Source organism: Centroberyx gerrardi, chromosome 18, assembly GCF_048128805.1.
Source record: "Centroberyx gerrardi isolate f3 chromosome 18, fCenGer3.hap1.cur.20231027, whole genome shotgun sequence".
In the NCBI taxonomy this organism is placed as follows: Eukaryota; Metazoa; Chordata; class Actinopteri; order Beryciformes; family Berycidae; genus Centroberyx; species Centroberyx gerrardi.
Window position 1 is genome coordinate 26926543 of NC_136014.1, and position 26801 is coordinate 26953343.

The following is a 26801-nucleotide window of genomic DNA, read 5'->3' on the forward strand; positions in this document are numbered from 1 at the left end:
AGAAACATGATCTTGAAACAGGCGGAGTGATCTGTCTTATTTCAAGATACTGTTACCTGATGACAAAAATCTCCAAACTGCTTTGGAAACAAATAGAATTATCTCAACTCTACTGGCAGAATATAAAAGGGAAACTCTACAAAATGCTAACATTCTGTGCAAGAAAATGCATTTTTTTGAACTGGATAACAGACAAAGATCCATCTAAAACATATTGGCATAAGGTCATACTTGAATATGTATCATTGGACTATTTGACACGCATGTTACATCGCAAAGACAACGTATTTCGTAGAACATGGGAGCCTTTTATGTCATATATTGGTTTAGATATCTCTGCTATTCTTACAAGAGGGTTTATGTCGTATGGACCTGTGTGACACCTGCTATTTAGCTATTTGTTATTTTTATTTTATGTAATTCCTGAGTCACTCGCCTTTTTGAATGTGTGAGTCTGTGAGCCGAGATGTTTTGTTTTGTTTTGATTTTGTCCCTCTTTTAATTGTTTTTGTTGATGTGTGTTGATTTGCTGAATCAAAAATCAATAAACATATATTTAAAAAAAAAACAAACAAACTGGTAGATTTTCATTTATTTCAAGAAAAATAAGATTTTAAGACTAAATGTGTTTGGAGTGCAGGATGTCCTGCCCAAAACGTTTTCCCCTCAGTATTTCTGACACTCCAGTCACCTCCACCTGGAGTTCCTCTTTAAAGGCCCGGTGAGGCGTGGCGAGCCGTCTGTGGTTCCTCGTCCCGTCAGGCGAGTTCCAGCCGGTCACGCTGTCAGACGCCACGAGCGGATCTGTAGATCCTCTTCTGATTCTCCCAGATAACCGAGGCTAATCTCTGTCTTCCTTCTGACACTGGACAAAGCGTTTTGCTCACGCTCAGTGCACAAAACAAGTGTTCGTAATATTTTGATTCCCCTTTTGTTACAATAATATCTTAACTTGCATCCTTGTTAAAGCTGCACTACGCAATTTCACATGTCGGGGTAACTCCCTGCCTTAAAGAATTTCATTATAGTCTTGGTTTCAGTGGAGAGTTTTAGTGTCCCATGATGGTCTAAATGCTGTTTCAGAGGCTTTCCACTCTGACAAGAAGAAAATTATGGGGTAAACACTGAATACTGGGAATTTTGGGCATGAAAATGCTCAAATTTAAAGATAATGAATATCAGCACAAAATATCAGCGATCGGCAATTTAAGTCTAAAAATATATCTCGTATCTCCTGCTTCATTCCTGTCACTTTCCACTATCTTCTGTCTAACAAAGCAGAAACGGAATAAAAATCATCTTGAAAAGCACTGAGGAGTATTACGGTTTTATTATTATTGATATTATTGAGTATTATGGCTCCAGTCCCGTATGGCAAGGCAAATGTATACATGTGTACATTTACACGTTTGATAATCAACCAACCAATCAAAACGATTTCACTGTCAGACTGGCCAATCAATTCACTTCTGTAGTCTGTCATCATTTATAAAGGTCAGTGCTGAATCAATAAGAAATCCACTCTTGTATCACATGTTCCATTTCTTGTAATACATGTATGATAACACATAGTTCTTATTATGCACGTCTGATCAGGTACGGTTCTTATCATACGTACAAACTGGCGCATATAATAAGAAATGTACAGATAATAATGTATTTTTGTTTGGGATTGGTTTAAACACCTCTGTTATGTAGGTAACATGTAAATGTATACATGTTTTGACCCATTTGGCTTGCCGTGGTCCCATGCACGCCTCGCCCCCCGCTCCACTCAGCGCTGACAGATCTGCGGTCGGAGTTAAGGATTACGGACGTGGCGTTTCCTCCCGGCTCAGCAGGACTGAATGGACTTTGTGTACAAACTAACATGAGACGGACTTATCTGGATGAGGGTCCATTGAGGATCGGCAGGGACTCGGGGATGTTTGGCTCTGCCCTCCCCTCCCACTTGGGTGGTGCAGAGAGAGGATGTGATGAGATAGGATTGTCGGTGTGAAAAGGCAGAGCGCTACAGAACGAGGTGAGGAAGTGGGTGAGGGTGGCATGATGTAAACACACAGCCAAAAGACTAACTGGTGAGCTTAAGGTAGTGGACCATGCTGATGATAGGAGTGTTGCTTATTGAAACAGCTTCTCAGTTGGTTCAATCAGGCAACCAATCAAAAAAGAGAGGAGGCGGGCCAATTTGAAAGAGCTGGTAGGACAAGACTGCCTACCCACCAGGGGAAAAACAAGGTGAGGGTGTTTATTTCTGCCTAAAACAAGTTAAATAAAACTAACTATGCTAACGTTAGCTAGCACACAAGCCGTGACCAAAGAGCTGGCTATGTCTAACTGGTCTCTATGGCTGTGACCATACCAGCTAACGTTAGTAACTACTAGCTAACAGCTAACTTGTTTACATAGTCAGCAAACTGTCACACCTGAGCATTTGTCTAGGAAAGTTCATAAATTGTGAATGTAATACGTACAAATAAAAAACATTTGTGTGAATTGGCCCGCCGCCTCTCTTTTTTGATTGGTCGCCTGATTGAACCGATCATAACAGTTTCCGTCCTGAGAAGATGTTTCAGTAAGCAACACTCCTATCTGCAGGCCGTGCAATGTCTAGACTTTAAAGCCGAGATGAAATGAAAAATGCATTTTTAACCCTTTTAGATCACATCCCCGGTCATATTGTGCACCTATTTAACAATATATGCCAAAAAAAAATACAAAAATTCCATTTCTTTGTATTCTTATATCAAAATCCAATCATGTTTTCTTCCTGTAAAACAAAATATGCCGTGTGGTTACGTAAGCATGAACCGACCAATTTCAACCAATAATATCATGACATCCACCCATCAATCATTCTTCAGCCTCTAGCTAGCCACACCGCTCATATAAAACCAAACTTCACCGTTTCTGGGTCGCAGCTGACAGAGCAATATGGAGAGAGACAGGAAGAGATGTGTGTTTGGATATCAGTGGGCAAAAACTTTGTTTTCATTTCCAAAACAATGTCGCTGAGGTCTAATTCATTCATCTCTACCTTGTCCTCCTCCTGATCTAACAACAGGTGAGGGAGGTGTGTGTGGAGCCGACAGTCCTCTGTAGCTCCGTATCGCGCTAAACTCTAAGCCCCGCCCACTGTTTAGCGGTCCAATCAAATGCGAAGGATTTGATTTAAATCCCTCTTGTAACTGTACACCGCTCAAATATTCCATTTCACTGGGAAATACATCACAGTACAGAAGCTAAAGACGCTCGAACTTCCGTTTCAGTGGGACTTTAAGGAGAAATCCATCTGAATACTCTTCCACTGTTAGATCTCATCAATCTGTGATGTTCAACACATTCCAGGAGTTATTTTGAGGTGTTGTAATTAACTTTTTTGGTGGACCTACTTTCCCTCAACCTGCCTCGTCTACTCCTACTGCAGTTAGTGATTTACTACATTTCCCAGAATTCCTTTTGACAACCCCCAGAGAATGGGCCTGAACTTGCTGTACTCAATCAAAGATGGGTTTATGGGCATAGAAATATACCTAACTAGTTCATGAACATTTGGGCGTATCTATGATTCCGCCCGGAACCCAGCCTGTCTCTCTGCTGCAGTGCATTCTGGTCTCTCTCCTGCTCCTGTGGTGGAGAAACTGGTCTCTCTCCTCTTCTACGATGGATTTCTCCCTGTATGATTGTTGAACGTCTCTCGGTGCAAAATGGCGGCTCTAGAAAGAAGCCCTCGCTCTTTGATTCTGAGGGACTGACACCAAAACCTGACGTTTACCGCTGATGTTTTACATCCTGAAACATTTTCTCATATCAAACTCCACTGTAGCTGCTGGAAACATCTGGAGGTGACGCCACATTGTCGTCTATGTCACTGCTAAATGGATCTAGGAGTGCAAAGTACATCACTAATAGCTGTTTTTAACAGTGCTAAAGTGTTTTGGGGGAGTTTTCCTGTAAAATGGTAATCTTTGTTGATGATCTTCATTAGTCAGTGTAACAGTTTGTCTCTGAGTTGTTTTTAATATATTTCTGAAAACAACGGGAGCTTATGACTGAAAACCTGCAGCAGAACAGACAGTAGGAGCTTCTGACTGCGGTGAATACATCGGTGGGTTTTGACTTTAAGTCCTCTTGCAACGAGAACATCCCTCAACCTTTCACCCACATCTCCACACACAGATCCCATGTCTGGACCACACAGGTCAAAGCTAAATGTCTTCTCCACTGCACGTCTGTCTGTCCAGCCGTTAAACGCTCCCAGAGGAAGCCGGGGTCACGGAGTCGGTCCCGGCAGCGAGGAGCCCAGACCAGACGCTCGCTATTTTCAAAATACGTGCCAAGGTGACAAAGCTGTAAACGCTTCATCCTCGTTCAGACCTCTTTCTACGAAACCCAACAGGCTGTTAACGCCAGTCATAATAACGTCTTACGCAGAAGTTTGTTTGAAAATACAAGCGGGTTAAAATGGCTGTTTCAGGGTTGGGGGGTTGAAAAGGGGTTTGGCTGAAAAGTAAAGAAAAAAAGGGAAGTGATAACATGATTTTGGATTAATTCAGGTGGTTGCAGCTGGTCTTTGAAAGGCTTTTGCATACAATCAACTGGTCAACTCATAAGAAAATAAACAGTGGGCAACTTTTACTTTCAAGTAGAGATGATTAACTATTGAATGCAGATATGTAGAGTGCAATTTATACTTTACTGCCCATAGAATGGCTTGCACTGTCCCTTTGCACAATATGTAAGATCCTGTTGTCTCTGTACCATGATAACTCGTCAGTATGGTTAAGGAACTGGGGTAAAGAGTGAAAATTATCAGTTGTATTATTTCATTTATAATGCCATCCATAATTGTCATGTCCTGTGGTCATTTTCCCATTCAAGATCTACATCTACTTCCTCTTTTCATCCACCTCTGCTTGGTCTTCAGCTGTGTAAAGCCCATGCTCCTGCACCCATAGGTGGTCTGCCATTGGCTGCTGTTGGCAGGGAAATAGTTTCCCCCCCGTGTGACCTGCGGTGGCGTCCGTGACCCCGCCGTGACCCCCCAGGGGTCACCAGGGGAAGGAAGCAGATGTCACAGGCCTTTTTTTATGAGTTTTGTTCATGTACCGAGTCCCTCAGCTCCCGTTTAACATCGGTAGTTTGTTTTCGGAAGCTTTCTTAGTGTTCACGACTCTGCTCAAGCTGTTAGCTGAGGAATACTGGGCGACTACAGAGTGCAGGGTGGCAGGGAGGAAGAGTGTGCACATCCAAAACCTTGACCAGATGATTGATAAAGAAATGGAAAGACCATGAAAAAATAGCAGTTGGCCCCTGGATTAAAGGGACCCTATTATAGGAATTAAAATTTAGGGCTGAACGATTTTGAAAAAATATCTAATTGCGATTATTTTGACTGATATTGCAATTGCAATATGATTTGCGATATTAGAGGGAATGATAATTTTTACATCATTATTCTCATTTTCATTGAAAAACATATTAAAATGATTATGGTGTGATTTTTGCGGGGATCTGTACCAAACAAAGATGTTTTCTTAAGTCTGTAGAATATGATGTGTAGGCCAGGACATCTCTGCAGCACCACAATATTTCATTTAAAATGGTATTTTGACACACATTTCGCCTTTAACAAATATTGCGCCTCCTGCGATTTGAAAATTGCAGTAGGCCATATTGCGATTTCGATAAAATTTCGATTAATTGTTCAGCCCTATTAAAATTTCACCGTGCAGCGAGATGGAAAACGTTAGACCTGTTTGTTGCACAGGTGAGAGATGTAGAAGAAGAGTAGCGGCCATTTTTAAGACATGCATATGAAAACAACTGGGACAAGCAACATAAAAGTGAGATTTTATACTTTATTGCAAATATTTTCAAATAAGATGTTTTACTCATGTAGGTGAAGGGTTCAAGGATTTCTGAAAGCTTATCAGACCGGCAAATTTCGGTCTGGAAACTTTGCCCACATGAAGTCAAAGTGCCGTAAAGACTTTTTCCACACAGTTCTTAATGGAGCGCCTCGGTCCCAACGGAGCCATGTGATCTCATGAAAAGTCGTAAAATGAGCACGAACTCTGAATATGTGAAAATTACAAACTGGATTCTGGGACAAAAACACAGATTGGACACGACATTTTCAGCTAAAGGTTGGCTAACGGTTAAGTGTAGGAACAACTTGGTTAAGGTTTGGGTTCAGGTTATGGTTAGGCAACTAAAACAACTTGTGGCGACCTTACACCAAACAACTTTTTAAGCGATTTCACTGTCGCAGACAAATTTCCAATGTCGGAATAAAATCATGAGAGTTTTGCTAGAGTTGTGGCGCGCTCCCGTCATCTCGATCCTTTGGTGTAAGGTGGTCAGAAAACTCAGTCCGAGCCGTCTTCAGGCCGTCTTTTTCTCGTCGTGACGTTCCGATAAAATCAAACATGTTTAATATTATCGGAAGTCTTTAGTCTTGGCTCATGCAAATAGTGGTGTCAGACTTTAGTCGTTTCAAAGTCTTTTCAAAGTCTTCTAGTGTATGGTAGGCAGTCTTTGCAAAATCTTATAGTCTGTGAATAAAAACTCAGTGACTTATTGTCTTTAGATGTGAGCTGGATGTGAGAGGGTGTCAGACTTTAGTCTTTTAAAAGTCTTTTAAAAGTCTTTTCAAAGTCTTTTAAAAGTCTTTTCAAAGTCTTTTCAAAGTCTTCTAGTGTATGGTAGGCATTGGTTAAGGTTTGGGAAAGGCTTTGGTCATGGTTACATTTTTAAATATCTTAATTTTAATTTGTCACAGTCTCCGGCATTGAAGTCAAACTCATGGTCCATCCTCCACCCGACCACAACACCCTGACTGTCACTGAGCTGCTGCACTGTGACACTACTTCCTGTTTATAGTCGTGCCTCCTTCATGCACCCGTTTCCTGCTGGGAAAACAGAATTTTAACACTGTACATGCCACCAACATGTAATTTTGGTGTTCGGTGCAATATTTGACCTCGCCGAGAATACGTTCCTCCTCTCCTTAGCCATGAAAATATTGTCATCTGATCTAAAGGTCTGGAAAAGCCAATAAAAATTCCTCACCTGCAGTAAAAGGTACAGTGGCACTCATTAGCAGAAATAAAACAGATTAATGTAAGCGCTGTTACAGGAGCTGACTGTATTTCCCTTTGACTCGCTGCAACATATCCCTCTTTGTTCTCCGCTGCAGTACCATCATGTCTGGCCACAGGAAAGTGGCTTTAATCAACAATTAGAAGGTGGAAAGGGAGCTTGTGTAAAGAATGTCCTGATGGTAAAGTGTCTTTATGGCTTTACAGCACTTGATATTCTCCTAATTGGACAAAATGAATTCTGGCACTTCCTTAAAACCTCCTTTAAATTACTCAGTGAAAGCAATGACAAATAGTCAAACCTGATATTTGAGGTATTTAGCTCACACTTTCAGTAGAATAAGTTTAATTTATTACATTGCAAACATCACAAGCAACCAGTAGTAAGGAGTTTAAATGTCTAACAAATATTCATGTGTCAGTTGAATTTTTCAATAGATTACCAATCTGCAATCCAAGGAAATTAGCATAAATTTATACCAACAACTGAAATAAATCACATGAAAACCCCTACAAAGGCACACAGCATTAATTGCTTTTCATGTTTTAAGAGTGAAAGGTTGTGACTTGAAAAACTGAACCCATAAATGCTATTTAATGACAGCCCACTTATGCACAAGCAAAAAAAAACAAAACATTTTTCAGTATCACAATTCAATTAATTGCTGCTCTTTGGCTTTGTAGGGTAGCGTTGCTATTCCCAAATAAATTAAGACAATTTGCTTGCTTTTGATATATTTTGTTATTATAGGGCTGAACACTATTAGGTCAGCTTGTTTTCTGTGTTAAAATAATAATAATAAAAGACAAATCATTAAAATAAACATGTTGAATTGTATGTTTGATGAAAGACGGGTGTGGCAAACACATCTCATGTCAGACATTAAGATAACATTCCCACTTCAACTGCATTTTTGTTTGTCATCTTGATATTCCTCTTCTTGATGTGAGATTTTATAAGCCTCGCGTTCTTCTAATCTCACCTGCTCAGTCTGTTATCACTCTCTCTGTTCTGTCTGTGTTTGATCATTTTTACTGTATGTGTCCAAGTAAATACAGTCGAAACCCGTTTGCCAGCAGGTTTACGACCAACGTCCAGGTGAACCTGACTCCTGGAGGCTCCGCAGGGTGGAAAGTAGCTGTAAAACATCCAGTCCGACATTAAAAGAAATGACTGATCAACAGCAGATGAGGAGGGTGACACTCTGATCCAGCGTTGCATGTCACTGGTTTTAAATAGGCGGGTGAAGCCCAGAAATACGGCGCCATTGATCTCATAAATCAGCAGGACACTGACTAAACTCTGAATGCAGCGTATGGCCATCTAATGTATGTACTGTAGCAGGGAAGGAATGAACACCAAGAGCCAATAGTTCTCACACCAGCTGCTATCAAAGATGACCAAAAGTGTCAAAAAAGCAAGACAACTAGGAAGGGTTGATAATTATGGTGCAATAGTCTTGAAATTAGTGATTTTCTATCATGTGACATCAAGGCCAAACAGTCTGCAGGTTAAAACACAAGGTTAAAAAAACCTGCACACTCGTGGTGCGTTCATGTCACGTCGGATTTACCGTAAATACGAGTTACCGACCGAGAAGAGCCTTTCATGTCTGTCTCCAGGTAGAACATGGGGATTTTTTGTAGCTCTGAGTTGGTCTCCCACTTGGTGTCACGGACCGCAGAAGTGTGTCAACACAGGCAGCAAACATGGTAAACAAAATCAAAATTATCAGTTATATTCACACTCATGCAGTCAACCCTGCTTCCGAAAAGCGAACAATATCTGCTGCAGTTCATTTACAGTTGATTTTTCCAAGTTGTAGCAACAAGATGTCACCTCGTTCTTCTGCTTCTTCTGATATGACTTGAACGCAGCACTGGCCTTCCAGGTCACATGATTGGAGACAGCTGGTCTAAATGAATAAGAGTGATAATGCATTAAGAAACGTAGACGTCGTGTGCAAAACTCGTTAATACGTAGATGACACCCTGTTGTGCTGTAATAAAACCACATTATGTTTGTGTTTTCGTGATGATGAGTATATCACAAGTGAAATACGAGCGCACAGTCCACTCATAAAAACAATTACACCTTCACATTCTGCTGGCAGGAGAGCAGCGGCGGCCCCGGGACATATTTATCTGCAGATATGTTTCTTCATTTATGATACACACAGCGCTCACTGTAACGATGTGTAATGGAGAGACGGGGCCGGACCACCCACCCTGCCGGTGTTGAAACAGGGTCCGCAGAGGGCAATTGAGCTGTTTCCCCGGGTCACTCATGTCCGACTTGTTAAAGTTTTGAACCTGGAGGAGGAGGAGGAGGAGGGGGATGAGAGCCTCCTCTGGCAAAACTCCAACAACACCAGGTTGATGCTGAGGAACGCGGGCCAGTGGCGTTTCTGTCAGTAAGGGAGCCTTCATAGCCTCTCACTAATGAGGTATCAACCATTATTCAATCGTCCTCGTTCCTGTGTGTGTTCCCTCTGTGTGAGGGATTAGCGTCTGTGTGTGTCGACTCCATACGAAGGGAAGAGAGGAAAAGAAATACGAAGAAATGACAGTTCGGAGGTTTATGTATTTACTGCATGTGGGGAAACTGGGGTGAAAATCAAAGCCTGAATCAAAGAGAAGCTGTTCACGTATTCTTATAAACAGTTTAAGTTACAGTATCCTGGGCGAATCCCAAACTGTGACTGGGAGAATGACAGCGGAGGGTTATAAATCTCCACTGTGTACAACACTGAGATGAGTTAGTGCAGCTCGGGGACGAGGCGGTCGGGGGGGGCTGGCATGTGAAAATAGCCAAGATAATTACTCTTCCCCCCATCTTCCATGGAAAATATCCAACCACGCAAAGCAATAGTCCCACCGAGGATTTTCCTCTCTTCTGACATTCTTCACCACGTGACCCCTTGGATTCATGAGAGAAGACGGCAGTTTCAAGCCTAAAGACTAAAGGCGCATTCACACTGCAGCTGAAAGTGACCCGATTCCCGATTTTTTTTTTTTCCCCTCGCATGTGACTCAGATCTGATGTTTTCTAATCAGTGTAAAAAAGCTTCATGGAGTCGCACCACAGCATGGACCACATGGATATGTGCGACAGCATCAGATCCTGAGGCATGAGACCTAGATGAGATTTGTATTTGAACACTCAAATTGGAATTTGTCAGCGAAATTTCCATGACAATAAACAAATGTTATCATTTACCTGAGACATTTACCATGCTAACACTTAGCATGGAGGACAACAAGACACAACAAAGAAAACCAAATAGCGACTTGATTGGTATTCATGCGGAGACGCATGAATTAACCTTATTCACATGGTAGCCATTTTGAACACTTGGGGTGGGAAACTGCCCAGCTCTGTCCTGCTGTTGTGTACCAAGATGCACATCATACGAACATTCATTCACCATTTCACAGATTCCACTGAAAAACATGTTTGAAAAAAATGGACCTCAAGAATCCGGAGGATAGGTTCACATTTTAATATATTTGGCCCATTATTGCTAGCTACCAGAGTATAGTCTGTGTAGCTAGCTAGTAGCCAACTAACTAGTAAGCTAGCTAGCTAACTTCCGTGCTAAATTCAAGCAGTAATTGTTGTTCCTAAGATTGCGAGCTAATTTGATAACTGTTAGGTGTATCTGAAGTCCTCACTTATGTGTTGATTAGTTTTATATAAATGCCAATTGCCCGGGTAGTTTCCCACCCCCGAGCGTTCAAAATGGGCAGTTCAGTCAAAACTGGAAGGCACATACTGAAGAGAGAAGTGTAGCTACATAAACAGATGTGGCGTCTTTTGTTACTGTTACTCTGCACACGCTTGTCTTTTCAACATCGCTGTCAGTTCATATTGGTATCAGATATGGGTTACATCCTAAAATAGATCCAAAAAAATAAGTTATGATCAGTGATTGAGAATGGACTGTCAGGCCTGCGGTGTGAACGGAGCCTAAAGGTGACTGCGTGTCCTGCTAACAGCCGACCGGTCAGATGTGCGGCAGCGGAGAGCAGATGGAGACAGAGAGGCTGTAAAAACAAGATGGCTGCCAAACGCACATGGAGTTCCTTAGCATCAGCAGTTGCGGTCCTCTGGGTGAGCTGGGTCCAGAGCCAGAGGTTGGGGGGTGGGGGGGGGTTCAGAGACGGACAGTGACAGATCTGAAGGAGTGGACCAGTACCGAGGGGATTTCTCACCCTTCTGTTTTGTCTGGGGTCGTTTTCATATACAGACGGACCGGCCGCTCTTCGTTTGACGTGGATGGGCGGGGGTGTGGTTGGTTACGGGCCCTGGAGCCCGGCGGCACGTTGTGTAATCGAGATCAAAGACGGCAAAAAGCCGGCTGGGCCGCTGCCCTACGCAACAGACAGAAGTAATAACACACATGGGTGGAACTCACTTCATGACTTCATGGTGGAATAATGGTGATGTGAATCAGCCTCTTTTTCCTTTTCACTGTCTGCAGCCAAAACAATAGAGGGAGGAGGGCAGACTGTAGCTTTAGTTCGTCAAACATTTCTCAGAGGCAGAGCTGCTCTGGAGGCAGAAATAATCTGATTGGTTGAGTTAAACATCAATGGGTGGAGCCTAAGAACCAGTTTTTCACGTTACTGACTTGTAGCAGTCAATGAGACTAAATATAATACTGTTCATTGTGTTATTGTATAGTTAATCAGCCTGAAAGTCATGTTAAATGGTGACATTTTGTCAGTGTAGCTAAATATAAATAAATAATATAAATGGCAATAACTTCTTCCTCTTTTTATTAATTCATGACCATGGCATTCATGACCCAGGAAGCTAGCAGGTTAGCTAACTAGCATACCTAGATAGCTATAGGCTAGTATGACTAGTTTGAACTTGGAAGGTCAGCTAGGCTAATAGCTAACCTAGATAACTTTAAGTTTAACTTTAACTTTAATTGCTAGATTGCATTTTTCAGTCAGTAAGATAAGATAAGCTCTAGACTGATGGGCAGTCAAATGAACTGCGAAATCAGTCCGGGCCCTGTATGGGTCCAGTGAGGGCAGTGTACACAACATTTGGGCTTCTTGAGGGCCAACAGTGGGCGGCCCACACTTAGTTAGGGCGGCCTGTGGGCTGCCCGCACGGGGCCCGGACCGAGGGGCCAACGTTTTGCCAATGAGCAAATTCTCAGGGGCCCTACGTGGGCAGGCCTGTGGGGGCAGTTAGTCCAGCCCTAAGTGGGCCCATACAGGGCCAGTGCAGGCTTGGTTTGCTGGGTTCATTAGGCTGTAATCAGAGATTTTTTTTAACCCTTTTTAAAGAGCATTACATAAAGATTGTTATGTGGTTCTTGTTGCTATGCAACACAAATTTTAACAGAAACTTGCACGCTATCTAATTAGCGTGCAAAACGGGCAAGAGAATGGCAGCAATTGCTCTGCTTTCTCTTCAAGGACAGGATGAGTCCGCTCTGAAACAGATGATGTAACTAAAGTTAACTTTACTCACCAAGAAACTGTACTTGGTTGCTTACTTACCTCGAGGCGCTGCTAATGTTTCCTCTGACATTCACATGTGCCATAGTTTGGAGGAGACACACTCCTGCACACGTTTCTTTTTTTTTCAGTGGTTTGGTTACAGCAGGCATGTTCAAAAATGTCTTGTGATCACAACCTCATATTAGCTCTTATCTTATTCCTTGTCTATTTTCACTGGACACATCAGGCTACTTACCCAGTTAAGCTAACTATTAGGTAAGACAATGATGTTCCCTTGCTAGCTTGTTGCCAGTTAGCTAACTTACACTCTGAAAAACTATGGTTCTTTGGCTCGGCCCACTGAGGTTTAACCAATGAGATTATTTCTGCCTCCAGCGCAGCAAAAATCAATATCGAGCAAAGCATTGTGATGTTCTTCCTCAGCTAGTATAGTATAGTGATTCCTAAATTGTTTTCAATTATTTTACTTACAGGAAGTTATGGCCCAATATATGAATTAACACATTCATCCCCTATCTAAGATGTTTTTTCTCTACGGCCCAGTCAGAACGTCTAGTGACCCACTTTTGGGCCTCAACCCACCAGCTGAGAAACACTACTCTATCCCACCCATTACATGGCGGTTTCCAAACATAATAATCTGCCTCCTCTGGGTATTCTTCACATGAACACTGGGAGCAGTCACAGTGGTTTGCCTCAGAGGCCAAAACAGACCGGACTGTCAGCGAACAATGACGCCGATCGCTGTTGTGAAAAGTCTGTTAACATTTACAGTGTCGAGTCACCTGATGACGAACGAAATAGAAATAGATCAATGTTCTCTGAGCGGCCGGAAAGAGGAAAAGCTTCACTCAAGACTGCTTAGTCCTCATCACGTTGAATATTTTTATAGTTATCGTTGTAGCAGGAAAACAGACATCCTAAATCTTTTTAGTGCTATCTTTATAGTTCTCGTTCAAGATGTGAATGGGCCTTAAGGGTCTAAAAAATCAGTTCATCATGTGGCTGATGACTGATAGGAGGTAAATGTAGGTTTTTACAGTAGGGAGAGTTGTGCCACCAATCCTTATTCACCCATCTTCAACCGCAGTGAAATCACAGAGATGTTGAAGCTGATTTCCAGGACTCTCCTTTCCACATTTTGGATAATTCAACACAAAATCCTGACAGCAATACGAACAGTCGACGATACTGAACAGTCAATAGACAACGATGGCATTTGGAAATATTTCTTGGAGTGAAACCGCCTACACATCTGATGCTCCTCCAGCAGGAACACAGCAGAGCGTCTGTGGGTCTGTTTCCTCGATGCGACCCGCATCGCAGGCTGAACCGCTGACGTAAATCGGCCCTTTCTCCTGCCCTTGTCTTTCAGACGGAGGTGAGAAAAAAAACGCTACCAGCATCCCTCTCCTGTTGGTAAGCAGTGTGAGCAGACGGATTATCTGGCCCTGAGAGCTGCGGGCTGTTATAAATTACCTGCCGATGGGACAGATAAAGCTTGTCAAAACCACCAGTCCTGCTTCTGCTGCGGTCGGAGGAGTCCCGTCACATCCAGAGGTCACTGGGTTCAAATTCAGCAACAGCGTGAAGCACCTTTCATACATATGGGTGCAGCCTAGCATTAAAGTGATGTTGAGCTTTGGTTGTAGCTTGGGTTGTGTCTCTTCCTCCATGATAAAACCCCCAAAATCGGTGATTCTCTGTTATCTGTTGCTCCGGTAGAGGAGACTGGAGAATTGCGTTGTTTTTTTTGTGTAAATAGGCGAAAAAAAGTGGCATATATTAGCAGAATCTGCTTTGTCAAAATCCTGTCTCCCACCTTTTTTTCGCCTATTTACATACATATCACATATGCTCTCTCTCGTTCTCTCAGTCTCTCCCTCTGTATATATGCTGTATGTAAATACATTATTAAAAGAGTATATTACTGCAAATTATATAGAAAAGATACTAGAAATAGGCTTTCAAACACAAATTTTTCTATATTTTCTCTTCAGGGTAAGATGCCCTCGGCCCCCGCTCACTATAATGCATCTTCAGGTTTTTGACAGATTTTTGACCTTTGACCCCTGATGTGTTTGCATCCCAAACACATTTCCACAATTGAGGAGGGATGTGCATAACGTACCAGTGCTTACAAAGGGAATGTCGTCAATTTTCCTTCCCCTTGGACTTAGAAAGTAGAAAGACATTTAATTTCACCAAAATAAAGGCGCTGACTTTATTCTAAATGCAGTTACTTGAGTGCTAGTCTGACCAAAATGATATCAACATATTGACTTGCTGGAAGCATGGAAGAATCATGTCAAAAATCTAATTCAACTCTATCATAAATACCACCGTTACAGTAAAATAAGCTCAGGCATTAAGATGTTTTGCCGAGCTTTACTTGACACTATCGCTGTACAGCAGATCAAAACGGATAACAGGCTCAAAAATGTACCAATTGCTGCAATTAAGTAGCTGTGGCTGGGCGATAGTCATCTCAGTGCCTCCATACACACAGACAGGACCGCAACAAGCCAGTAAGAAATAATCCTGCTATCACAAACAGACGGCTTTGATGTTGCAGTTTTAGAAAATGGAAATCTATTAGCGCCGAGACTTTCACCAGACAGCTGAGCGTGTGGGCAGAGGACCAGACTGCTGCTGCAGATAGGAAAGAGATGAAACACAAACTGCAGGATAACTTAAACCCAGTGTGTTTTATTATCTAATAATGTTGATTGGTTGGTTGTAGTGATGGGACAATAACCGGTATGACTAGATATCGAGGTAAAAAAACAATAACATCGCCACTATTACTTATTATCGTGATAACCGCCGCTCTCTTCTGTCATCATCGATGGGGAAGCGCTCTAATAAATTCTTATATTCATGTTCCTGACTGAGTTAAAGTGGATTCAGACCAGTTGAACTTTATTTGAGACTCATTTGACTTTATTTTACTTTATGCTGTTATATCAATTTTTATTTGCGCTGTTTAAAACTCTCCTTACAGTCTCTATAAGCCTCTATAAACCAGCATTTTATAATTTTGTTATTCAAGAAAAAAGTCAACTGTCTTGTGATTGATGCGATAAATTCGCTTTTTAATGATTGAAGCATATTATAGTGTTGTTTTTAAAGTTTTCATCTTTTTAATAATTATTGAGATAATATCACATATCAAGATAATCGTATTATGAAATTTTCACATCAGCACAAGCCTAGTTGGTAGATGTGTCTCCCGGAAAATGTAAATTTCTTCAGTGAGATGTGATTCGACTAAACAGCTTTTACCGTTTAACATGGTGCTGTTTTGGCATTTGCTGAAGTGGGATCCAGCTGAGGAAGAGGACAAACTGCAGCCTCACGCTCCATATACTGTACATGAATGGTAATTAGGCTGTGAATATATATATATTCAGAGAAAATGTGGGTAAAAGCTATTCTGTGCACCTCCAACTACACCACTGGCTGCTCTTTATAGGTTTTGGAGCTTAAAGTTAACGAGCATTTACTTAAAGGAATTCAATGAATCAAATCAAATCGAATGTTATTCATATACCACATTTCATATAACAATGTAACCCAAAGTGCTTTACAGTCAGGATAATAACCAATAAGATAACCAACATTATAAAGGGACACAAGAGCAGGAAATGTAACGCTTAAAAACTGTAAAACGTACAAATATATGTAAAGGTTTGGTAAAGAAACACACACACACACACACACATACACCTCTCAAGTTATTCTAGAGCAGCAAAACTCACTCAGAAGTGTGTGTGATCATCTTTAGCATTTACTGTAAGAAGAAATTAAGCAAATCAGTAAAGAGTAAGAATGAATGATGTTTCTGCGCTGCACTTCCCAGAAATCACCTGTCAATCAAACAGCTTGGATTTTCTGTTGATGTATTTGAGTTTCTGGTGGTTTGGTCGTGGAGAGAGGAGCAAAACAGACATTCATTTATATGGCAATGGGTGTTTAGAACAGACAATGAACTTAATTGAAGTGGATGTAGGTTGAATCACTAGTGTTAGATCAGTCACAAATAAAACCGACATTCATTTATATTAAAAAGTCATGGATTATTACTATAAGATCTTTACAATGCTGCACGTCTTCCCCCATTTTCACCCTGCTGTCACTTTCTACTGAATGCTTTCTAATAAAGCAGAAATGCCCGAGAAGCTTGCAGACGAAAAGAGAGACCACCAGGAAAATCAAAAGAAAACCCTGTAAGTGGACTGCAGTCTGCGCCCAGCGTTCCTCTCTGACTCTGATCTGAGGTCTGATTAGACCCGGCAGCAGTTTGAGTTATTTCTCAGCTTTGTGGCTCCAATCTTGTGATCTCAACAGGCGGCTCTGCTGCAGAGAGACGCTCCGGGACCCAGTCAGCTTCACGGGCTGTTTATGTTTGTGCTAACGTGTGGGGTCACCTAATTATGTAATGCCAGATTGTACTTTTAGTTCTACAAACGTTTCTCTGAGGCAGAAATAATCTGATTGGTTGAGTTAAACCTCAGTGGGCGGAGCCAAAGAACCACAGTTTTTCAGAGCGCAAGTTAGCTAACTGGCCAACTTGAATGGCAAAGAAGGAACTCTGGTCAAAATATAAATAAAAAAATATAAATGGCAAAGATTTATTTTTTCCATTCCCTCATGTCCATGGCATCTTGATGTTGAAGGTCAGCAGCTAGCTAACCAGCTTACCTAGCTAGCTATAGGCTAGTATGGCTAGTTTGAACTTGAAGGTCAGCTAGCTAACTAGCTAACCTAGATAACTTAGTATGATAGATTGTATTTTTTCAGTTAGCAGCAGAGCGCTAGGCTTCATAATATTAGCTTCCTCCTCTCTTACCTCTTGTCTTTTTCACTGAGCTTCAGTCTAATATGTTAATTAACCAGAGAAACTGTGGCTCTTTGGCTCCGCCCACTGAGGTTTAACTCAACCAATCAGATTATTTCTGCCTCCAGAGCAACCTTCATCAATCATCAGCATTAATAAAAGCAAAAGCAGCAAGTTGGTTAAGACTTGAAGTGAAAACTGCTGGACTTTTAGTCACAAAAGTTACACAGCTCATCTATAGTGAAAACACTGCATTGATACTGCTTTAAAAAACAAAAAATGTTATACTAAAAATGTTACATATTTCAGATGGGAGTATGTCTCCAAAATAGTTGATTGTCATTTGTGTGATAATTGTAAAAAGGAGATTTTTTTCAGTTCTGTCTGTGCTAGATAGACATTCTCACTGCATCACACCAAAAAACTACTAAATCTACATATATATAGTTCCTATATCACAGTTCCCCCACCTTGTCACCAATCAAAACTCTTTTAAATAACCTGTTTGGTTCACTAGTTTAACTTATTATGTGATCATATATAATAATAAACTCATCAAGCAGCAAAGGAGGTGTGAGAGACTAACAGAAGGGCGACAGGTATGAAAAGACTTGAAAACTTCACCCAGATGATAAATCAGTATTAGCTCATCATGCAGAGTGTTTGTTTTGCACAGCGAGGCTCGAGAGGTGAAGTCTGGAATCCGTCTGCCATGAGGGTCGCTCCGCTCAGTCTGGACATGCACAGCTTTTTGTTCACGACGCTTTCTGCGTTTTTTCAGCTGGAATTCACTGAAAGTCAAGCATGGAGCGTTTCCCTCTCTCTCTCACACACACACACACACACACACACACACACACACACACAGGAGGGAGGGAGCATTATAAAAGTCTCTGCAGGCTGAAATCTTGTACTAACAATTCATAAAAAAGAATGAAAACAAGAATTAAAACTGACATAATTGCCAAATTATATTCTGTATCCACTCTTTTACTGTATTTATTCACTCATCTTATTTGTTTTATAAAGTATTTTGTAACAGTTGTTGGGAAAAGCACTATATAATTATATATAAAGTTTATTATTATTATTGTTGTTTAAGTAGCTAATATTTGGCATTGCGTGTACAAGGCTAAAGCAGAAACAAATAATTAAAACAGAATAATCAAAATAATCATTAAAATTGGCAAATAATTGTGAAATGCTCTTCACATTAAATAGCTGATAAACAGAAACAAGGTTTCAAATGGGATTGGAGTTCCTCAGTGTGTCTTTTCACCATGCATGTGTGTGTATATGAGTGTGTGTTTGTGTGTATGTGTGATAAATATTTTTCAATTAATAATTAAACGATTGATTAAAATTGACAACTACTTGTCAAATGCACTATTTTAACTTAAAATAATTAACATTTGTCATACAATTATTAGATGTACGTCAAAGATTTCAAATGTCACCTGAGTTCCTCGGAGTGTGTTCTCAGTTAAGTGTGTGTGTGTGTGTGTGTGTGTGTGTGTGTGTGTTCCACCAGTCAAATGTTTATTGGAGGCAAAAACTCCTGAAAAGGGTTTATTCTTTATTCACTCAGCCACGAACACACACACACACACACACACAGACACACACACACACACACACACGCCATAAATCTACAGAGCTGCTCTGCTCCTGCAGTCTGAGGCTGGAGATGGAACGCTCTTGATTGAGTATAAAGATTTTGAATATCGGCACAAAATCAGTAGCTTGAGTCTAAAAATATGTTTGCTGGGGTGTAGTCTTATCGAAGGGGGGTCTGTGGTTATTGTGGATCTATTTAGGGATATGAAAGTTTAAGTTGAAGGCAGTATAACTACACACACACACACACACACACACACACACACACACGTCTGGCCTGAAGGCGAGGACTAAAACTGAAGTAAAACACAACTTTGATAAGGAGTCTGAAGCAACAGCGTCTATAAGCAGGTGAAAACAGTGTGATGGATGTCCAGGTTAATTAGGCTACAGAAATGAAACAGGTGAGTGTCTTTAGAGCCACACAGCATGAGGATTGGCTGCAGAACGCTGCCACCTAGTGCCACAATACATATTCACATGCAGTTACTGCCTGTATGAGAAGACACTAATGATCCCTGTGGGGGATTACATCGCTGCAGCAGCAGAGCAAAGTCAAAAATCAAGCAAATCAAAGACGAAGATACAGAAGATAAAGACGACAAAAAGCAGAGTAGATAACAGGTGAAGAGGATAAACAGGATATTCCACTTGCTACCCAGTTTGCAGGGTTTGCAAATGCAAACGTGTAAATGTGCATCATTAACTGACAGATGGGAGCAACACATGAACAGAATGTCACCATGTAAAATTGAATTTGTGCAAGCAAGACAAACTGTAAATGTGCATCAAATATAGATAATAGTGTAGAGAACACAGGAGAAATATACAGAGGTGTGTAGGTAATATGTGGGTCAAAGACTAATAAGGCTTTCAAAAGGGGGGGAAAGAAAAATTGGGCCAAAATGGATTTAAAATGCTTTAAAATGGTAAATAATGCACTTTAACTGTATTTACCATGACTGAAAACCTAAAAACAAAAATTGCAAATTGCCTTTAAAATATGATATATTATCTTTATGGCACTTTTATTGCATTTCATAGAAACGGATACTTCTTTATGTTTTCAAACAACTGTTTTTCTATACAGAGAAACCAAAATATCTTACGAAAACATAAAGTAGGGTAATAAAACACACTGTATTTATAACATCCTTTGTTTTCAGTGCTTTCAAATACATTTTAGTGGTTTTGGATAAATCATATATCATATATCTTGCAGAACATATCTTAGCATATACAGATTAACCGAATTACATTTTTGACAAGGTTATGTGATATTATAACAGTCACCAGTTACAGTACAGTTGGTGATGCTGTGATGGGCGACCAGACACCCATGGGACCTGATGCTTCGCCGGTTTGAACTCTACCAAGTAAAACGCACAATAAAGTCAGGTGAACGCCTGGGAAATCCATCAGGACGAGGTTCAGCTGGAGGAAACCACACTGGGCAGCAAGAAATCTCACTGTTGGCAAAGTATATAAAATATAATGAAAGTGAAATATGCCATTGGTGGATGCTGTTATCCAGAGATAGGCAAAAATACATAAAATTACAAATACTTGCTCATCAAACGTATCAAAATAAATTACAAAATATTGGTGTCGAGAATATTAAATTTATGTAATTTGGATGTTCAAAATACAAAAAATACAATGAAGCAACTAAAAATTCCAGCATTCTCTCAACTGACATTAACTTCCACAATAATATTTTATAGCCGGGATACTGGCTAATGTTAGATTAGTATTAACAGTTCAAACATTGATTACTACAATGACTTTGTAAATATTTAAATAATTCATAACAAATGACTATGGGTGCTAATTAGCTTAGGTAAAGTGCAGTCTATCAACAAGGAGCTAGCCAACACAGGATAGTGATTATCATTTGCTTCGTTAGCTAGTAGCTCCCTTTAGATAGCTAACTACTATGCCTGCTTGTCTCTGTGGGATGAGTTTAGTTTTAGTAAGAAGTGACATGAATCTTTCCGAGGATGCCGTTCATTTGATATAAAAATGAACTTTTCCTATTTTAAAATGCTGCTCTTGTCTCCAGGTTACCGGCTAAGCTAAATGTTCTTGGTTAAACTTGCTAGCAGTAGTTAGCTCATTGTCTCCTCTATCCTGTAATCATACTCAGTTGGTTTTAAACTAATGCTCAGTACCTGAAATATTACTTGAAGTAATATTTGCATAGTTTTTTCCTTTATAAACAAGTGGACAGCTAGTTTCGAGGAGTTTATTGATCAGTGCAGTCTGTGAGGAGGGGGGGGGGGGGGGGGTGTAGAGTCAAGCCAGCCAGAATACTATAAACCTTCAAAATAAAACTGTAAAATGTGTCACCTTTGAAAAAAAATGTGATCAAAAGTCTCTCTCTCTCTCTCTCTCTCTCTCTCTCTCTTTTATCCTATGGCATCTTATCGGCTGCACAGGACAAAAAATACAGATCAAAATGTTATAACTTGAAGTATTTTTCCCCCCTCTGTGATGCATTTCTTGAAGTCGGCTGCAGCCTTCATGCTCGCCCCAGCGTTTAGCAGCAGCACCTGCAGGAGAAGCGAGAGACACATTTCGTCTTGTGAGGCCCGAGCGCTCTCTCTCTCTCTCTTCACATGCGGCCGAACGAGCCGCCCGGGAATCGAATGGAAGCAGTAAAAATAGATGAAAAAAAAAAAAAAAAAAAAAAGTGAAGTTCCCGTTGGTCTGGTGCGGTGGTCTGCGCTCGCTCGCCGGGCGGACCGGCCACAGCTGAAAACACTGAGCCTTGTTTATGTTTAGAGGGAAAGTTTCACATCTATCATCTGTTCGGGACGGTTTGCGCCGTCCCGTTTCCACAGCGGGCTTCCTGTCAGCGGGCCGACGGGCTGGAGAGAGACAGGGAGAGGCGTCCTGGAAGTATCTAGTTTTACAATTCAGGCACAAGTCTAATACTTTAAACATTCGCTGTAGCCGACTCGGAGAAAGATGGCGCAAGAATGACAGACTGTAAAAACATTCCTGGTTTCAGTGAACTACCGTAAATTATTATTATTATTATAAATGATCTCCCAGAATGCTTTTACCATCAAAGTAAAGGATATGTATTACGTAAATATCACTCTTTTAATCCTTTAATACGGCATCTTTGGCTCTCTAACAAGCAACAAATACAGCGGTGAAACACAGAGCAACTCTTTGGGCAACTTTTTAGGGCAATGTTGCCTCAGGAAACGTGTCAACACTTAGATTCTTGATGTTGGTTCCTGGTGAATTCTGCCATACATTTTATACTGTCTCGCTTCAGCTACTGTTGCCAGATGCGTTGACCAACAAATTGCCTGATTCATCATTGCCTCTACTGTGGCACAGATGCCAACACACACACACACACACACACACACACACACACACACACACAATGTAAGTGAATGTACCCCCAGTTTGCAGTAAATGGTCAAATAAACTACTGATTATATCTTTGAATACACCAACTTTTCCAAATGGGTCCATAAATGGGATATGATTTATTCTTTGCAAACACACACACACACACACACACACACACACACACACACACACACACACATGTAAGTGAATGTACCCCCCAGTTTGCAGTAAATGGTCAAATAAACTTTGACTTTTGATTTGATTGTGTCTTTGAATACACCAACTTTTCCAAATGGGTCCATAAATGGGATATGATTTATTCTTTACACACACACACACACACACACACACACACACACACAAGCTCTGGCCTCATATCCTCAAATTTGTAAAACATTTTATCTGTCTTTCCGTCCCGTCTTCTCTGTGAAGCACTTTGTGACGATAAACTCGTTTATTAAAATCTCTTCATGAACAAACTTGACGTGACACGTGTTCCCCGGGGCGGTTCGGCCTCGGCCGACGGCGAACACGTGACGGCGGAGGAAACCCCCCCCCCCCCCCCCCCCCCCCGGCCCGGACATTAAAGCTCGGGACCGGCCTGCACAGCACAGTCATCCACACAAATATCCTCGACCTCAAACTCACGGGCGACACCCAATGTATATTTTGCTTGGCGGGCGAGCGTGCCGAGGGTGCAATACGGTGCGCGTTCCCCCTCTGGTACTATTTAACGTATTGACTCCAAAACTCACAAACGCAGTAACCGAGCGGAATGTTCCGGATCCAAACCGAAATGCCAAACAAGCCGTATATCTTCCCGGTGCAGACGGTGACCTCAGCAGACCTATGGAGGGGTTTTTTTTTTTTTTTTTTTTTTATTCCGGCCCAGATCGCCGTGTTTCCGTCCAGTTTGTGTGTGCTGGTGTCCCGGCTGGACCCGCATCTCCGCCGCCGCTTCTCTCATAGGCAGTAATGCAAAATCTGCTGTGTTTTGACAACCCCCCCCCCCACCCACTCGGACAGTAAATCAGGGTTTATGATGGCTGCTGTGTGTGTGTGTGTGTGTCGGGGGGGGATGTGTCCATGCGGCTCATGTTGACTGGAGTCTGGAGGACATGATAATCTGGATTCCTGCTCATATCTGATTTTTTTGGATGACTGTTCATATCTGTTCTAGGATTGTAAAGGCTCATTTATGCTCCCTTTACGAAAATAAATACGTCCGCTTCAAACGATGTAACTGTCACTGCCCACATTACTTCCATGCGTCCTTTACGTTGGCATGGATGTTAAGCAGTACATCCACTAGAGGGCAGTAGAGAGTCAAAAGTTTCTGTTCCTGAGGAGGTCGTTATAATGTACCTGTTAACATGTATACCTGTAACATCATAGATATGTTTATAATTTCTCACCAACTCGCACAACCTCTCCTCAAAGAGTTCCGCCATTTTTTACACGTCTTCGTCGTGTCTCGCTGGTCTCGCTTGAACTATTGGCTACACCACGCCACCACGATTTCCGGTGGTCCTGCTCCGTTTCGTCCGTATCCGTAAACTTTCAGAAAACGTGCACAAATACGGACGCAGAGTACGGACAGAAGGCTCCATCCGTATCCGTATATGTATTTAACGTTGAGCATAATTGAGCCTTAACCCAAATCCAGCACAGTCTCTCAGTAGTGTGTGAAATGAGCGTGAACTGGAATATTGTTCAACTGGATTATGTAACAGCAGGAATTAGACATTTTCACATGTTCGTCATGTGTAAAACGGTAACTGACAGTTAAGTTTAGGTTAGTAAGGTTAGGTTAAGGTTTCATTCATGGTTAAATAAGACAAAACTTTCTCTCAAAATGAAAACTTCCCTCCAGTAGAAAACTTGTGAAGTTGGGAATTGAACCCAGGTTGTCAGAGTAAATTTCTCCGCCCCAAAAGATGATCTGTTTCTCCCGCTTGTTTCAACACATTTCGGTGAAAATGTGAAAATATGACTCCATGCAACTTTTTGCTGTTCAGATCTGAGTCACATGAGAGTTGTGAAATGTTGAGCTGCAGTGTGTTCAGTCTCAACACTGAACACAGATGGGATCCACATGCTGCAACATCTCTGTTCAGACCGGACTGTAAAGATCAGATGGGACTTTAATGATCCCAGAGGGGAAATTGGGCAAAAAAAAAAACACACTGGGTTAAATACTAGTAGTCGTAGTCCTACTTAGTGGTGTTGGTTTTAACCTGCTTGGAGTGCCAGGTGGGAGGGGTTTACACAGAAAAGTTTACTTGAACTACTTCCCCTGGATTTAAACTTTCTATTGCATTTTTTTCTGGAGCTGGTAGGGATTCAGTTTCTTGCTCAAAGACACTTCAGCAGGGCGGATGTGCGGTGACATCGCTTCTTCACCCTGCTGCCCCGGAGATAACACACCTCAACACCCTGCTGTATGCTCCTGTGTGGCAAACTCCACCCACCTGGCGACTAAGAGGGATAAAACAAACCAGAGAAAGTATTTTTAGATGCTGTTTGCCTTTCAGTCTGACTGGAAGAGCTGAAAAGCCTCAGGAACAGGACTTCCTACAGTAAATGATATTTATTGACATTCCCTTTAAATCTCCAGTCTATACACAGTACAGCAGATCCTGTTGAAGCACTGTTGCCCCAAAGCTGGCTTTGTTTACATATTGGTTTACTGGAGTTATGAAACTTTTTATGTAAGAATGTACAGAACATCACAGATTAACATGAGCTTCACATAGATTTTCAGCCTGAAAATGTTGGTTTAGATCTGTAATATCTGAGTTATGATTGGTTAATGTAATAATCTTTGAGTTTTGGAATAAACAGAAGAAGAAGAACTGGGTAGTTAGCATGAGCAGTGATAGCCACCATGGCTGAACAGACAAAGAAGAGAGAAACTCAAACTGCATCAACAGGAAATCCAAGCCCCGCCCACTCTGTTTGATTGACAGGTGATCTGTAGGAAGAGCAGCAGAAACACCACAGAAATGAGGCTGAGGGACAAAGATGGAGACTAAACACAGCAATGGAATAATGAGGAACTCGAGGATTACCACTACAGGAAAGGTTAACATATCTTTACATATCTTTTCCTTCCACAATATGAATCCACCCACTTTACAGTAAATGGTCAAATAAACTGCTGATTGTACCTTTTGAATACAGCAGGTTTTCCAAATGAGCCGTAAAGGAGGAGTGATTTCTTCCAGCAGCAGACTGAACTCCGTGTGGTTTGTTTCCCATCCTGTCCAGATAGTTTTCAGCTCTGTGGCTTCAGATGGATCGACGTCAGGATTCATCCGGAGGCCGCGCCGCCTGTTAAAACCGCTGAAGCACACGCAGTGACAAAGTACTGTTTTAAAAAACTAGCATGAAATAAAATGCATGAATCCTGTAAAACGCAGGAGACGGTTCAGCGGGGGCGAAGCGGTCGGCTTGTCAGCGCGGCCGGGGTCGGGGGGTCGATCCCGCCTCGCTAAAAATACATCCGTCCACGGTGCTGTGAGGCACTCTGGGTAAAAGCGTCCATCAAATTGTTTCCAATGAAATAAAAAAGCACTGGAATAATGAAAAAAGAAGAGAAATATAAGTTTAAAGAGAAACTAAACCCCAAACCCAAATCTGTGCTGAAGCCTGACACCTAGTGGTGAAAAGGAGGGTACTGAACTGGCCATCTGCTATTGGCTGGTCGATGTCACCAGGTGATGTCACCACCTGTTGTTCTCTATAGAAGGTGACATCACCCAGATATAGCTCACCGCTGGCCCCGCCCACAAGACACGCCCACAGGAAACGGAGGGAATAGAATAGAATAGAATAGATCCTGTTTATATATTGTTGTTTTAATGTGAAAAAGTTCCATACTGCAGCTTTAAACAACAACATATCAGTATATCAGTAAATTATTTTAGGGAAATGTTCCCCTTTGCAGGATAAAACTTGACAGTGAATTCTAGAGCAGTGTGTGTGTGTGTGTGTGTGTGTGTGGCCAAGCAAGAGCCCAGGATGATTTACAGCGACTCTGTGGGATGATGTCAGAGCGTACGGAGCGTTGGCAGCCATCTTTGTTTCTTTTCCATCTTTCTGACCGAGTCGCTTTGAACCTGGAAACCAAGAATCAGGATTCATCCATAAAACATCTTTATGGTCCCTGAGTGTGTGTGTGTGTGTGTGTGTGAGTATGAATATGTTTGTGTATGTGTGTGCATGTGCTTATGTCAGCATGTGTGTGTGTGAGCGTGGCAAAGCTGAGAGGGTATGCATGTATGTGTTAGTGTTCGTGTGTGTGTGGCCGGGTGTGTGTGTGTGCACAAGTGCTTGCATTAGATTGTGTGTGTGTGTGTGTGTCTGTGCTTCTTTGTGTGTGT